This window comes from Halichoerus grypus, chromosome X (genome assembly GCF_964656455.1).
Source record: "Halichoerus grypus chromosome X, mHalGry1.hap1.1, whole genome shotgun sequence".
NCBI classification, from domain to species: domain Eukaryota; kingdom Metazoa; phylum Chordata; class Mammalia; order Carnivora; family Phocidae; genus Halichoerus; species Halichoerus grypus.
The window spans coordinates 34,678,551-34,693,513 of record NC_135727.1 but is presented as its reverse complement, the minus strand read 5'-3'; the positions used below and the strand labels follow the sequence as shown (position 1 = coordinate 34,693,513).

Here is a 14,963-nt window from a genome sequence, read left to right as displayed (position 1 = left end):
GCTTGCGGGGCTGCAGCTCGGCATCCCGTTAGCTGCCAAAAGGGAGCTTTTGTGGTTGGCCCCTTACCCTGCTGTCTTGACCATGCCAAGGCAGCCCTCACAGTGGCTGGGCAACCAACTGGCTGTGGGCCTCAGGCTCTGGACCAGAGAAATAGGTGCAGCCCCACCTCAGAAACCCAAAGGAGCTGCCCTCGGGGTGTCTTTCTAAGCACTTAGCGGGGGCTGTGGGGTCAAGAAGGAAACTAAGCGGTGCCCTCTTGGGGCATGAAGGCCAAGAGTCTTCCTTTCTCCCTTCTCTGTGTTTGGGGTTAGGGACAAGGGGGGGAAGAGGGCCTGAGAGCCTCGGCCTTTGCTCACTAAATATGTTTGACCTTGTGAATGCCTCAGTTGCTCCTGTTGGGGAAAAGCCGGGAACCTCAGAGGGAATTTCAAAGCTTGGTGGAACTTCTGAGATTTAGGAAATGTTAAGGTGTGTGTGTGTGTGTGTGTGTGTGTGTGTGTCTGTCTGTCTGTCCGGGAAGAGGTGTTCTTTTCAATCTTTAAGGGTGCATTCTTGAGACGCCCCCCCCCCATGATTGACCCTGGTCCCCCCCAGTCTCCAGGCCTCATAAATCAAGTTAATCACCACCACCACCACCACCATGGGGTCTCGCGCCCCCTGCCAGCAGGTTCCAGATGCACTAAGAGACGGCCCAAACAGGCCGGGGGCAGTGTAACGCTGCGCGCTGATTGGTCGCTCTTGGCTCCACCCCTCCTCCGGTTTTGGCCCAAGAGAGCGGTGCAGCATCGCCAGCGCGGGGTAGGCGCTCTGGTGCTCGCCGAGGAAGCTCACATCCTCGGGCGCACCGATCTTTCCGATCCTGCCTTTGGAGCAGCTGGATTGCCAACCTTGGCTGCTCCATCGGCCTGCCGCCCCTTACCTGCGATTGCATATGAACTTTTCTTCCTGCTTGCACACCGTTGTCGTCGGAGTCGTCGAGATCGTCGTGGCGCTCGCGTGATGGCCTTCGTCCGTTTAGAGTAGTGTAGTTAGTTAGGGGCCATCGAAGAAGAAAGAAGACGCGAATAGTGCAGAGATGCTGGAGGTGGTCAGTTACTAAGCTAGAGTAAGATAGTGGAGCAAGACCAGCCAAACCTGTCCGGGGGCGCACGGTCGCCCAGAGGAGGTCGACTCGCCGGTGCTTACTATCGCGCCGAGCTCCCTCCGTCCCTCCCTCCGCCGAGGCGCGAGATTGCGGCGCGCAGCGCAGCGCAGCGCACTGACTGCCGCGGGCTCCGCTGGGCGATTGCAGCCGAGTCCGTTTCTCGTCTAGCTGCCGCCGCGGCGACCGTTGCCTTGTCTTCCTCCCGGACGCTTGTGGTAAGTTGGAGCCCCGGGCGGCATTGCTAGCCGAGACCCTAAGGGTTTAGGCGGGGGATGGGGTGGGGAGCGGGGACAGGTCCCGGATGGTTGCAGCTTGCACAACTGCGCTGGCCCGAGCGGGAGGTGGGGGGCGGGGGGTAGGGAGGGACTCTGAACGCGCAGCTCACGGAGAGGCTGGGGTCTCTGGGAGGAGAGGGGTCTTAGTTCCACGAGAGGGGCACTGAAACCTCAAAGGAGGTTGGGAAGCGGGGACTTGAGATGAAGGCGCTGGGCGGATGCGGGGGAGGGGGCGGTGGTCTCGAGAATCCAGCACCCGGATTGCTGAGAGAGAAATAGGAGGCGGGCGTGGGGGTCTCAAGAAGTGGAGGGCGGGGGGGGTGGCGGAGAGTGAACGTGGGTGTCTCTGGGCAGAGGTTCTGGCTGCGGAAGGTGCACTGAATTGGGGATACGGGCTACGTTTTTAAAAAATCCGATTTCAGGAAGGTGGGAGGGGGGCACAAGGCTTGGGACAGTGGGAGCAGAGTGGGGCGAAGGATCTTCTATTATGTTCTCACTGAAAACCGGCCCCAATTTTTGGAGGGTCTAAGTGAACACCGGTAACTCTGGGGAGATGAACACTGCGGATCTGTGTCTGGGTCTAACAGCTGTGGGCTGAATTTGAACAGCGCTGCTGATGGTCACGTAAGTTTAAGAGGAGAGTATAAGGGCATTCAGTGAGCCTTTTTTATTAGTTTACCTAAGTCACTATATTTTGAAGAGGATTGCGGAAAGGTCTCCAGTGCTTCCTCTTATTCCGGTTCCTTAACTCAGTTTAACCTGACAAGCAGTCTTAACAGTGTACCTCGGAACTGCTAAGCATAAGAACAGGTTGCCGTTCCTGAAGCCACATAAAGTTCGTCATTGCAAAACGTGTCTGTGTGTCTGTTTCTTTTTTTTGCGCCGTGCCCTTTGCCTTTTTGCTTCCTGTTGGGTAGTATGCGACCTGAGGTGACCAACATTTTGTATTGTGTTCAAGACCCCTTTATTTTAAGCGACAGCACTCCTCCACTCAGATTCAGCGGGCGACATTTGGCACTTAGAGAATATCTAATTTGGTCGAGAATCATTGCCAGTACCGCGCAGCTTCTTCATTAATATTTACCATCACAAGCCCCATCCAAGGAAACCTCTGGCTGCTGAGCCACTAAGTGCATACGCCCCTCACCACATACCTTTTAGGCAGGCTAACGGAGGGAACCTCGCTCTAGGTGGAATAGCACTTAGCTAAAATGATTGGGGAAGACGCTGCGCAGTGAGTAACCACTGAGCTCCCCAGTTTGCAGACATTCGTGACCTCACACACAGTGGTGCAAAAGGACATCTGGGTTCTAGAGTTTAAATTTTAATTAAGAAGTTTATCCACTTATCAGCCATTCTGACAATCAAAACATGAACACGGTAGAAACAAGGTGTTACTGTAGTTGACCACGTATGTGTAGACACAATGAAAAGGGCCAACTGACATGCCCCGAGGGGGTGGGGGGAAGAGTTCTACCATGATCATTGGTTTTTTGTTCTTGTTTTTGTTTTTGTTTTGCAGTATTTAAGTCACCCTGAATATCATCCTTTAGGAAGAGTATAATTTCTTTGCACCCTGATACCTTGATCTTTGAGAGTTATCTCCCCCTCCCCCCACACACCTCACCCCTGCCATGGGTAGGGGGAATTAAATAGTTTTTTTCTATATTATGGGAAGGTGGGTTGTAGAATATTTAATGAAATTTGTTATTCCTTAAATATGTTCTAATCTTCCTGGGGAGGAAATAAAATACTTATTTATTTCATCCATGCAATTTCTTTCCTACTAGCTGTTATCATCTACAGCAACAAGCCCAAGGTAAGTCCTGAAATTCCGAAGGTGGATAAGGCTTGTGATTGCAATGTCAAGGTAGGATTTGGGGTGCTTAAGCCAACGCTGGCAGTGTTTTTCTATCTGCATAATCTAGAGAAGGTTATTAACCCTTCCTATGCTTTCCTGAGGGATCTATATCTAGAGCTGTCATGGATGAGGATGATGATATTTTCAGATAATAGCATGACAGGCTTTGGTGCAGTATGCAATCATGGGAAGAGAGGTGAGAGCTGACATTTTTGCGAACCTACTGGATGCCAGGCATGGAGCCAGGAACATTACATATATACATTATTTCACATGGTCTTCATAGCAAGACCTAACACAAGGAAGATATTCTCATTTTATTGGTAACATTGGATTTTTTTCCTTCCATCTCTCAAGGTATTCTTGTAGATTAATTTATGACAGTGGAATAAAAAATATTTATTTGTGCTTTCAAGGGTACCTGGGGAAAAGATGTTTATTTCTTTAACAATACAAGTAAAATCTTAAAAACCTAGCATCTCTGATATAATGTTGGACTGATCCACTAAAGGTTTAAGCAACATGGGCATCTCACCCCCAGCAGCTTACAGGTAGTAGATTTCTCCTCTGGAAAATAAATTCTAAAATCATGGGAGATTTGCAGGATTATCACTACCATTTGGAATTTAATTATTTAGGAATATTTCTGCATTTAGCTGGTGAATACCTAAATCTGAATAATAATCTGAAGCCTGCAAGAATTCTGTTATTTCCTTCAAGTCAACGTTATTTCTCTCTCCTCAAAAGAAACAGAAAAATTAAAACAAAATTTGAGAAAGATATTGTCCGAAACCAACATTAGTAGCCTCAGCTACTCTTATTCAATTGCTCAAGGCCTGAGATGGAAGGAGGTGGCTACTTTCTGAGCCTGCAGGCAAATAAGTCCCAAGTTACAGTGGCTCCAGAAGCTTCCGACTATTTGGCCATTATCATCAAAGAACCTCTTACCACCCAGTTCTCACAGCAGTCAAATACCTCACAAAATGAGAATGTATAGCGCTTGTATTGAGATTATTTTAGTAGAGCATCTGGTAATGATTAGTGTTGTCTAGTGGAAGAAATAGTAAATTGGTACCACTAACAGCCTGGATAGCCATGAGCAAACTAGGAAAACTTGACTGTAAGTTGGAGTTAATAACATATATTATTGTAATAAAATAACATATATTAGTATGTTATGTATTAATGTAATATGTTAATCCTATATGATTATTGCGAAGCACATGGATATTAAGCATTTAAAATTTTTAAGTTATTGTACAAAGGCATATTTATTATTATTATTTATTTGTCACTGTTCCAGTATACCTATGTTATTTTATCTATAACTTGTATACTCTTGAATCTCAGAAACCTCCAATCACCAGCTCAATGAGTGTTTCAACTGATCCATCCATCAGTGGCTTTCTTCAAAACATTTTAAGCCCTCCTCGTATACTGACAACATGGCTGCAAAACAGCCTCGTAATCTCCATTTTAAACAAGTCACATTGAAATCCATCAAGAGGTTAAGCTGCACTATCATTTAGCCAGTCACTAGCAGATTTAATCTAATGCTCACACGCAACAACCCTTTGGCGGTCATTTCTGACATTTTTATACACAAATGACAGAGTAAAAAAGCAGGAGTTCAAATAAGATGCACATGAGCTGGAATCTTAATTATGTTTTTTTTTCCTCCCTGTACCCAGCATCTCTACTTCATCTAATCCTTCCTCCTTTCAGCTGTGTTTAAGACTGTGCCATCTGCAGTTTACTAAGATACTTGTTTATTACAAGATTGTATATATAGTTGGCATTTCATAAAGTCAATCTTATTCATTAGCGTTAACTTTGTTCACAGAGGACCGGTTTACATGATTGAATTTGAGAAGCACTAGAAAGGGCTTTTGGCCCCCAAATTAGTAGTCTTCATGGTTTTCCGCAGCACTTGAAATTCTACATTCAGGAATTTCCTGCTTTAACCTCAGTCACTGTCTCCTTTAAATACAAACATCCACTTAGCAGGGGTAACTTATTTTCGTCATTACCTATTAATAACTAAGCATAAATGTATTGAGAGCTGTCGAACAGACTTTAGAACTGCATGGTACAGCAGCCACCAGCCACATATGGCTATTGAAATTGAAATTAAGTAAAATTATAAATTCAGTCCCTCAGTCTCACAGACCACATTTTAGCTACTCAACAACCACAAGTGGCTAGTGACTACCTCTTGGACAGTGCAGATACAGACTATCTCCATCATTGCCGGAAGTTCTTTTGGACAGCAACATACTGGAAAGGAAAGATCCTCAGCTTTTTCACTGAACACTTCCTCCACCTCTTTGCCATAACCAAAATCTGGAATTTTCCTACTTGGATTACTCCTACAGAAGCTTTCCTGCTTCCTGACAGATCCTTCAAGTGGAGATGGATTAATTCTTATCCTCTGCTTCTCCCCACTTCATGAGTCTTATTACTCTTCCGTATGGAAGGGCTTAACACTATGGGTGAATCTCTCCACTAGTCCCCCCCCCTTTTTTTTTAACTTCCAACACACTAGAACCGTTCTCTTCTACTTTTACTTAAATAATGTCTTATTGACGCTTACAACATTTCAATATTTCTTTCTTGTCTCTGCTGTCTACACCTCCATTGAAATTTTTGGCACCTGGTTCGTTCTTATCGTCCATTTTTTTTTTATTTTTTTTATTGTTATGTTAATCCCCATACATTACATCATTAGTTTTAGATATAGTGTTCCATGATTCATTGTTTGTGCATAACACCCAGTGCTCCATGCAGAACGTGCCCTCCTCAATACCCATCACCAGGCTAACCCATCCTCCCAACCCCCTCCCCTCTAGAACCCTCAGTTTGTTTTTCAGAGTCCATCGTCTCTCATGGTTCGTCTCCCCCTCCAATTTCCCCCCCTTCATTCTTCCCCTCCTGCTATATTCTTCTTCTTCTTTTTTTCTTTCTTAACATATATTGCATTATTTGTTTCAGAGGTACAGATCTGAGATTCAACAGTCTTGCACAATTCACAGCGCTTACCAGAACACATACCCTCCCCAGTGTCCATTTTTAATCTTGCCACTTTCTAGAGACTTCATTATTTATGATGATTGCCAAATAATAGTCTAGCCTCATAATTCCTTGACCTCTTATTTTTCCATTGTCTTCAGGCCCGTGGACACACCTGAAATACATCACTTTCTAAAATTTTAAGTTCAGAAATACTACACTCAGATTATGGCATTCAGTACCCACCTCCTCCGCACCTCACTTCTTTTGTACCTGCTTTTCAACCTCATCAAGACTTCCCAGGCACCCTCTTGGCTTCACTTCATTTTCTTCCTAGTCTGACCCTTATGCCAGACATGATGTTTCTCATCATCACCCAATACACACTACACCCCTCATTGCCCTTACACTGCCCCCACCTTTTACCTCCATTCTTTTGGGCTAATCTGTCCTATTTTCTACTCTGACTGCTGAGCATTACTGGAGAAAACTAACAAAACTACACATTTATAGTCTCCAACCTCAGCTGGGCCCTCAATGCTGCTTAGCAATCCTTTTACACGCCAAGTTTACCTGTTAACTCCCTTTCCTATACCCCTAGACACATGTTCCACACTTCTGCAACTCTTGCCAACTTCTGTATTCCACTCCCAAATCTCCTAATTTCAGTAATTTTACTTTCACACTGTACAGAGAAAACAGAAGCAAAGGAGATGTATAAGGAAGATGTCATCTTTAGTAGCTTCTCTCTCCTCTACCTCTAGACATTTCTTTATCACTTCTGTGCTTACTTCTCTTGCTTTGCCTTGGAAAAATAAGAACCCCTGTTCTTCTCCAAAGTTAACTTCTCCCTCTGTGCACTGGATCTCATTTTCTTCTATATCCTAAAGATCTCATCCATGATATAGCCTTCTTACTTTCTTAAAAAAGATTCTATTTATTTCTTAATTTGAGTTAGAGAATGAGAGAGCACAAGCAGGGGGAGAGGCAGAAGGAGAGGGAGAAGCAGGCTCTCTGCTGTGCAGGGAGCCCAACTCGGGACTCGATCCCAGGACCCTGGTGGTCATGACCTGAGCTGAGGCAGATGCTTAACCGACTGAGCCATCCAGGCCCCAATATGGTCTTCTCTTTTCTGCAGTATCTTACATGGTTCCTTTTGGTTCCTTGCCTTCCACATACCAACTTCTTTAACCTTCCTTATGTTGAAAATGGATCCTTTTTAACAGGCTACTATTATTAATACATTTCAAGTTAGTTATTAAAATAACCACACTTGCCTTCTGACCCATTTTCCATTAAGTAGTCTCATGAGCCTATTCCCCATCCCATCTCCAACGATACTCCTCTATCAGAGTTTCTTTTGGCACATGGAACAAGGTTGAGGGTGTATAGGTGGTCAGCAAAGGCCATTTCATCTGCCCTGAATTCTTAAACATGTTTCTCATTTTTCAGTGGAGGTGACTATAAAAACAAAGGATCCTCTGGTGGACTATAAAGGGAGTAGATTTCTGATAAAAGGAGTGAGCAATAAAGGAATCAGGGAATGGAGAGTTAGTTCGAGGCACCTTGGTGCAGCCTGAGCTACTGTACAAGGTGGTTAGCTGAGCCTGGGAAGAATGAAAGTGAGCAGTGAATGTAACTTTCCAAAGAAAATGAAGCAGCTTGATTAGGAGTGAGGAAGGGAAGGTGAGCATTCAGAGTTGACTCAGCGTTAAAATGCAGGATGTGGGGGGGGGGGGTAGGCTCAATATAAAAATTTTAAAAATAAAAATTAAACACTACCAAAACCAAAGGTGATGTCAACTGTTATCTAGAGAAGAATAGCAATGGCCACACCGACTAGGGTTCTCTTTATCTTTTCATTTTTCTAAAAAATGACTGTTGTCTTTAAAGTCATTAGTAAATTCTTATGAGTAAATGTCACAGCATTCAAATTTTTTTATAAGTGTATTTTAAACTCACGTATCTCTCATTTTATCTCAGTAATCAAAGTCATAATAGTTTCAGGTAGAGCTTCCTATAATCGAGGTAGGAAGACTTGCCCAAGCTAGCACATAATTATTCTTCACAAAAGAGGTATAAAAGGTGATAAGAATAGCTGTTATTTATTGAAAATTACTAGATACTACAGATTTATAAGAGATTTACATGTAGTCACATGTAAAGTCTCACAATTACCCTATGAGAAGGTACAACTAATATCTGCAATTTGCAGATGGGGAAACTGAGGCACAACAAAGCAGTTAAATAATCCACTTTAACTAACTAACCAAAACCAGGCTTGAAATGTGGCAGTTTTGATTCCAGAGACCATGCTGTTAAGCAGTAAACTCTACTGCCTCCGTTTAGATATTGGCTAATTTATCTTTCATACTGTAGCCACTAGTCTTTGGATAGAACAGAGTTGCCTGTTAAAATGAGGATATTATTACTGACAGTGTCCATTAATCATTAATATGCTCTTTGGCAAAGTAATAAGAAAGGCATGTAACATTTCATCTGGAGCTTCGGCTATCAAGAAAAAAGTAAAGCAAATGAGAAAGTCCTTTTAATGCTGAGGGACTGAGGGACAGGAAGCCTGAGTGAAGCTCAGGGGACTTAGAGAGACCATTTAAAGACTGAAATAAAATCAGGGAAATAATGCTGTTATGTACAGAGGATGACTGGAAAGAGTCAGGTGTCATGACAGTGAGTTGGACACATTAAGTGTGTGTGGTTTGTCCTATATGTGACACACCACGACAAAGGCCATTCAAATTTAGTCCTTTATATACAGTTGCCTACTTAGAATTCAAACAGGAAAATTGAAATCCTGGAGGTCTGAGACTGGAGGGAACGGAAGGGTCGTTAAAAATTATTTCTCATGTATCAGAGAGGATTGAAGTGTTGTCTGATCCCATTTGCCTTTACACACCAGCATCAGGAGAAATAATGTGATAACCATGGCTTGGAAAATAGGTACTGCAGAAAGTAATTGTCAATTTTTAAGTTTACTGATCTGAACTCAGGTAGAAAGACTGGATCCGAGTACCGTACTTAAAGTAAAGTTAATGAAGAGTTTAGAAGAACATACTGACAAAAAAGTCTGTATGCTTAAAGGCTTTGTTTTTTTTAATTGGTAAAAAAACTATTTCATTTACTACTTCCATTTTAATGACTTGCAATTCAACAATAATTTATTGCTAGAAACTCTGGAGTAAAATGGGAAGGTTCAGTACTGTGGTTGGTGCTCCCGCTCCTAAACCTATCTAAATTCTACCTGGTCTTCAAGGTCTGGTTTAAGCCCCACCTCTTGCATAAAGCCTTTGCTGACCAGCCCACATATATGGCAAACTCCTTGCGCATAGTAAGCAATCAACTAACATATCTTGATTAATTGTATTGCTATATACGTATGATCAATCTATATCTATATTTACATCTATATCTATATATCCATCCATCCATTCATCCTCCTAGGAATGTATGTTCCAGTAGTTAAAGGTGAAAGAAGATACAGAAAGAAATAGAGTAGAATTTCTAGCACACCTGCACATAACATTTAAGAACTCAAAGCATCAAACAGAAAAACAGATTTCTCTGAAATGATGTCATGTCATCTCTCTCAACATATTTTGGAGCAATTAAGAAATTATAAATCTTCTTAAACTAGTTTATAGCTAAAGCTTAGCCCTATCATGTACAGTTTTAATTTTTCAGTTCACTCACAGTGAAATATATGTAACTATAAATATATATAAATATTTTATAAAATAAAAGATAGATAGATAGATAGATGATAGATAGATAGATATAAAGGAGAGAAAGAGACACCCTGTTCTGTTGGCCATATACATGTCTGGTAAAGGTAATGATCAATGATTAGGATCAATTCCATATTCTGACTGTAACATTCCTTTGTTTTTTAGCTTTTAATTAGTAACCTCAAAGGTCTACACTCATTTTGTGGTATGAGTTGATGGTTCAGAATGGAACAGAACTTTTTCTTTTTAAAATAACAATTCCCAAATGCCTTTGCAGCAAATAAATTTGTACACAAGAGCTTTATTGCCTCATTTTTATAATAGGAATTCAGAGGTTCCTATTAATGAATTGCTATGAGTGGTAAAATCATGACTCTGTTAGGTGTTTTTAAATCTTAGCTTAGAAAAACAGTTAAAATTATTTTAATGCTTTGTGGCTTGTGGGTAGATTGTTCTAGAATTTTTTGTCTGGTTAGTCACTGATTCCCAAAGGGCTAATACCTCCATATCTTACATTATTAAATGTAATGTCAGTCTAAAATAGATGCAGAGAGAAACTGATGATTTTATTCTTGGTGGAAGTAAAACAAGAAGGATCTGGTATCTCTCCAACAAAATTTTTTTAAACCAAGTTTTAAGAAAGCATAAATGAGCTAGTTTCTCAATAGACTTATTTCTCTAGTCTTTTCTTTTTTTTTTTTTAACATTTTTTCATTTATTTATTAGAGAGAGAGAGAGCATGAGAGCGAGGAGGGTCAGAGGGAGAAGCAGACTCCCCGCCAAGCAGGGAGCCCGATGCGGGACTCGATCCAGGGACTCCAGGATCATGAACTGAGCCGAAGGCAGTCGCTTAACCAACTGAGCCACCCAGGCGCCCCTCTCTAGTCTTTTCATCATGCTTCTATTCCTATTGAAAAAAAAACACTGTAAACAAATGGATAGAATTGTTGATGTATGGTAGAATTATAAGCCCCAAAACTTCTCATGGATATAATGACTCTTTTCCCCGCTTTGGAAGATATCTTCTATTAAAATGGTTACTTCTTTTTGCTTTGAATCATTTTTATGGTGGTAAAATACACATAACATAAAAGTTACCTTCTTAACCATGTTTAAGTATACAGTTCAGTTGTGCAACCATCACCACCATCCATCTTTGTTATTCTTTGCATCTTTAAAAACTGAAACTCTATACCCATCAAACAATTTCCCCTCCATCCCAAACCCCTGGCAACCACTGTTATACCTTCTGTCTGATACAATGACTCTTGATTTCCATATTCTTAAGTTAGCACATGCTGATTCATTAGTTTGAACATTCATTACCTTCCTCTCATGGGATAATGGTCTACTTCAACTTTTCCTGCTTCTACTACCAAACCTCAGCCAGTTATCTAAATGTTTTGTAAATCGATTGACAAAATTCATGACCCATGTTTATCTGTCAAATCAGTCAACTACATAATGAAGGTGAATAAAAAGCTTGTAACAATTATGGAATTTCAGCAAGTAGTTTGTGAGGGCCTACCGTATGCTTAATATTTCACTGGACGTTAGAGAAGTGATACACGTATTACACAGTACTTCCCCGAAGAAGGTAATAGTCCTGTTAGATCGAAAAGGCAATTCCATATAATAATACAGTTCTGCGGGGCGCCTGGGTGGCTCAGCCAGTTAAGCATCTGACTCTTGATATCAGCTCAGGTCATGATCTCAGGGTCATGAGATCAAGCCCCCTGTCGGGCTCTGCACTAGACGTAGAGCGTGCTTAAGATTCTCTCTCTCTCTCTCCCCCTCTGCCCCTTCCTACCTGCTCGTGTTCTATCTCTCTCTCTCTCTCTCTCTCAAATAATAATAATAATAACAATACAGTTCTGCAATTATTGTATAGACAACATCAACTTCTTCCCTTCCTACATTCCTATTCGGGAAAAATGAAGGGAAAATGCACCAGTTGCTTGTTTTGCTTGGGCCTCGGTTTCTACAACTATAAAATGAGAGGGTTGTACTAGGTGATTTTTCTGTAAGGATCCTTCAAACTAAATTTTTTGTTACAAACCAACACAGAAACCACTGAGGTTAAGTGACTTACATCCCTAAGGTTACAAATCTGGAGACAAATTATATGAATATACAAAATGGGGAAAAGAATATGGAGAGAACTCTCACATATTTTACCACTCACATGAAAATAGTTAGATTTAATAGTTAAAAACCATTGAAAACCTAAGAAGATAATACATTGTTATAAAGTAATTTGCTATTTTTTTACCTTAGTTTTGTACTTTACCTTACTTTTGTACTTTAAATGAAATATACACATGCACCATGTATTTACTTTGGGTAAATACAATTTTCAGAAGAGCAGCCAAGTGTGTTCATATCTATAATTGATATTCTGAGTCTCTTGATTTAGATGAAGCAACAAGATCAAATAAAAGTACATTTATTTCTAAATAAAAGTACATTTATTTCTTTTTTTAAAAGTATTTTTATTTATTTATTTTTGCGAGAGAGAGAGAGGGAGAGCGCACACGCGCATGCAAGCACGAGCAGGGGGAAGGGGCAGAAAGAGAAGCAGGCTCCCCGCTGAAGAGGGAGCCCCATGCGGGACTCTATCCCAGGACTCTGGGATCATGACCTAAGTCAAAGGCAGACTCTTAACCGACTGAGCCACCCAGGCGCCCAAGGACATTCATTTCTGTAGCACAATACAGAATACATTTATGGCAACACTTACATTGTTAGAATTAAAAAAAATACTCTACCCCTCCTCCCACATTTCTTTACTTTTTAATGAAAATTGAAATAATGCTTGTTCTTTCTCTCTTGGAGTCATTCTTGGATCACCTTTCTCCATGTATTCTCAGTTAAATCCATCAATATAGCGTCTAAATTATTTTTACAAAATGCTACTCAAAAGTTTCTCCCTTTACATTCTCATCATGATTATAGAATCTTAGGTTTAGTGCCTTAAGGTTCACTTCATATGACTCCCCAGTTCCATGTTTGAACCCTGCACATCTCCCATGCACACAAAACCATGCTGCCCAACTTCTGGGGAAAGCATATGTACGGTTAATAGCAATAAGATGCCAAATTGTCAAATGTCAAGGTGAAATAAAAAGACCACAAAGGGGGTCATGAAGTAATGAACTGCAGGTAATGGGCCACATTAGGAAATAATTGTAAACAGTCACATTCTTAATTCAGAGAAAAATGTACTGTTTAATTAAGGTGGGGCTGTGGAGGAGACCAAGGGCATTATGCATATTATAAAGCCAAGAAACAATACGTAAAATTAAAATGTGTTACGATTTTGTGTATGCGGTATAAAGGGACTACTGGTCATAAAAAAAAAAATTATCTAGTTTGGGGCACCTGGGTGGCTCAGTCAGTTAAGCGACTGACTTGATTTCAGCTCAGGTCATGATCTCAGGGTCGTGGGATGGAGCCCCATGTCAGGCTCCGCACTCAGCGGGAAGTCTGCTTGAGATTCTCTCCCTCTGCCCCTCCCCCACCCCGCGCATGCTCTCTCTCTCTCTAAATAAATAAAATCTTTAAAAAATTATCCAGGTTGACACCCACGTACATAAGAATAGTAAAATTTGAATTTCAAATCTGGACAAAAATGGGCATCATTAATTCTGCTACTTACGTGCCACTTAGCACACTCTATTGCATTTGGTTTTGTTTGTTTGTTTTTTGTTTTTTAGGTTTCAAGATCTGTCTCCTGGGTGCCAGGCTCGGTGTCCAAGGTTTTATACACATCATCTCACTTTTTAATTTGAGTCTTATCTTTCTTATTGGATTAGGAAATCACAGAGGACAAAATTATATATTATTCATGTTTATACCTCTACCCCAACTACCCTCTGCATACATCATTACATATTGGGCGTTCTTTCAATATATATTTGCTGAATAATTAATATGTAAGAGCACATAAGCACTGTGGGGAAAGGTTTTTAGAGTACAAATTTAGAGTTAAATGACTTGCATTCTAGTCTTTTATCAGCCTCTATGTTCTCACCTATTAAAAAAGTAAATCAGGGGGCGCCTGGGTGGCTCAGTTGGTTAAGCGACTGCTTTCGGCTCAGGTCATGATCCTGGAGTCCCAGGATCGAGTCCCGCATCGGGCTCCCTGCTCAGCAGGGAGTCTGCTTCTCCCTCTGACCCTCCCTCCTTTCATGTGCTCTCTCTCTCTCTCTCATTCTCTCTCTCAAGTAAATAAATAAAATCTTAAAAAAAAAAAAAAAGTAAATCAGACTGAATGGATTACTAAGGTCATTTCCAATGCTACAGTCTATGAAAATACCAGCAGTTTTGTAGTTCTGAAAATCCACTTCAAATAATAATGCTCACATAGTTGATTTTTACAGCCTAGAAGATAATTGTCGTAACTCTTCTTCAACTACTTAAGTATTCCTTAAACAATCTAAAGCCAAACCTCACTTAGGATCTTGATCTTGCCCTTTTCCTTTTACTTCAGGGCCTAAATGTGAAACGATTCAGTATTTAAAGACTACTAAACGAGTGAAAATGTCCCTTCTTTTTGTCTTTTATCGCTTAAAGCAAATTTAAGGCATCACTGGCTCTCGATCACAAATTAAACATAACCATTTTTAGGTAGTTTAAATTAAACTGTCTACAGCTACAGTCCCTCCACAAAAGTTCATTAATATCTTGCTAAATATCAGTGTTGTCAATGCTTAGTTTATGATTGAGCCTCATGATTAGAAATTGTCTTTTCCTTTAATATATTCCTAGATTTAATTGGGTATGTAAGCTATTACTTTATAAAGGGCTTCAAAAGAAACGGACATTTGTGAGCAGATACTCATCTCGAGGCCTTTAATTACATTTCATATTATCTTTTTTCCCCTGTATCAGAACCTTTCTTTTTTGGGGAGTATTCAATTTGCTGTAT

At 41.0% G+C, this 14,963-nt stretch overlaps 1 protein-coding gene across 1 annotated transcript in view; it reads left to right on the top strand.

The window, feature by feature from the left end:
- Positions 1-802: 802 nt before the first annotated feature.
- The window catches only part of HTR2C (5-hydroxytryptamine receptor 2C), a 295,563-nt gene continuing 281,402 nt past the window's right edge, over positions 803-14,963 (top strand). The window contains exon 1 of the mRNA XM_078063980.1: positions 803-1,360. The gene's annotated coding sequence lies outside the window, so the exon portion shown is untranslated. The remainder of the gene's footprint in view (positions 1,361-14,963) is intronic.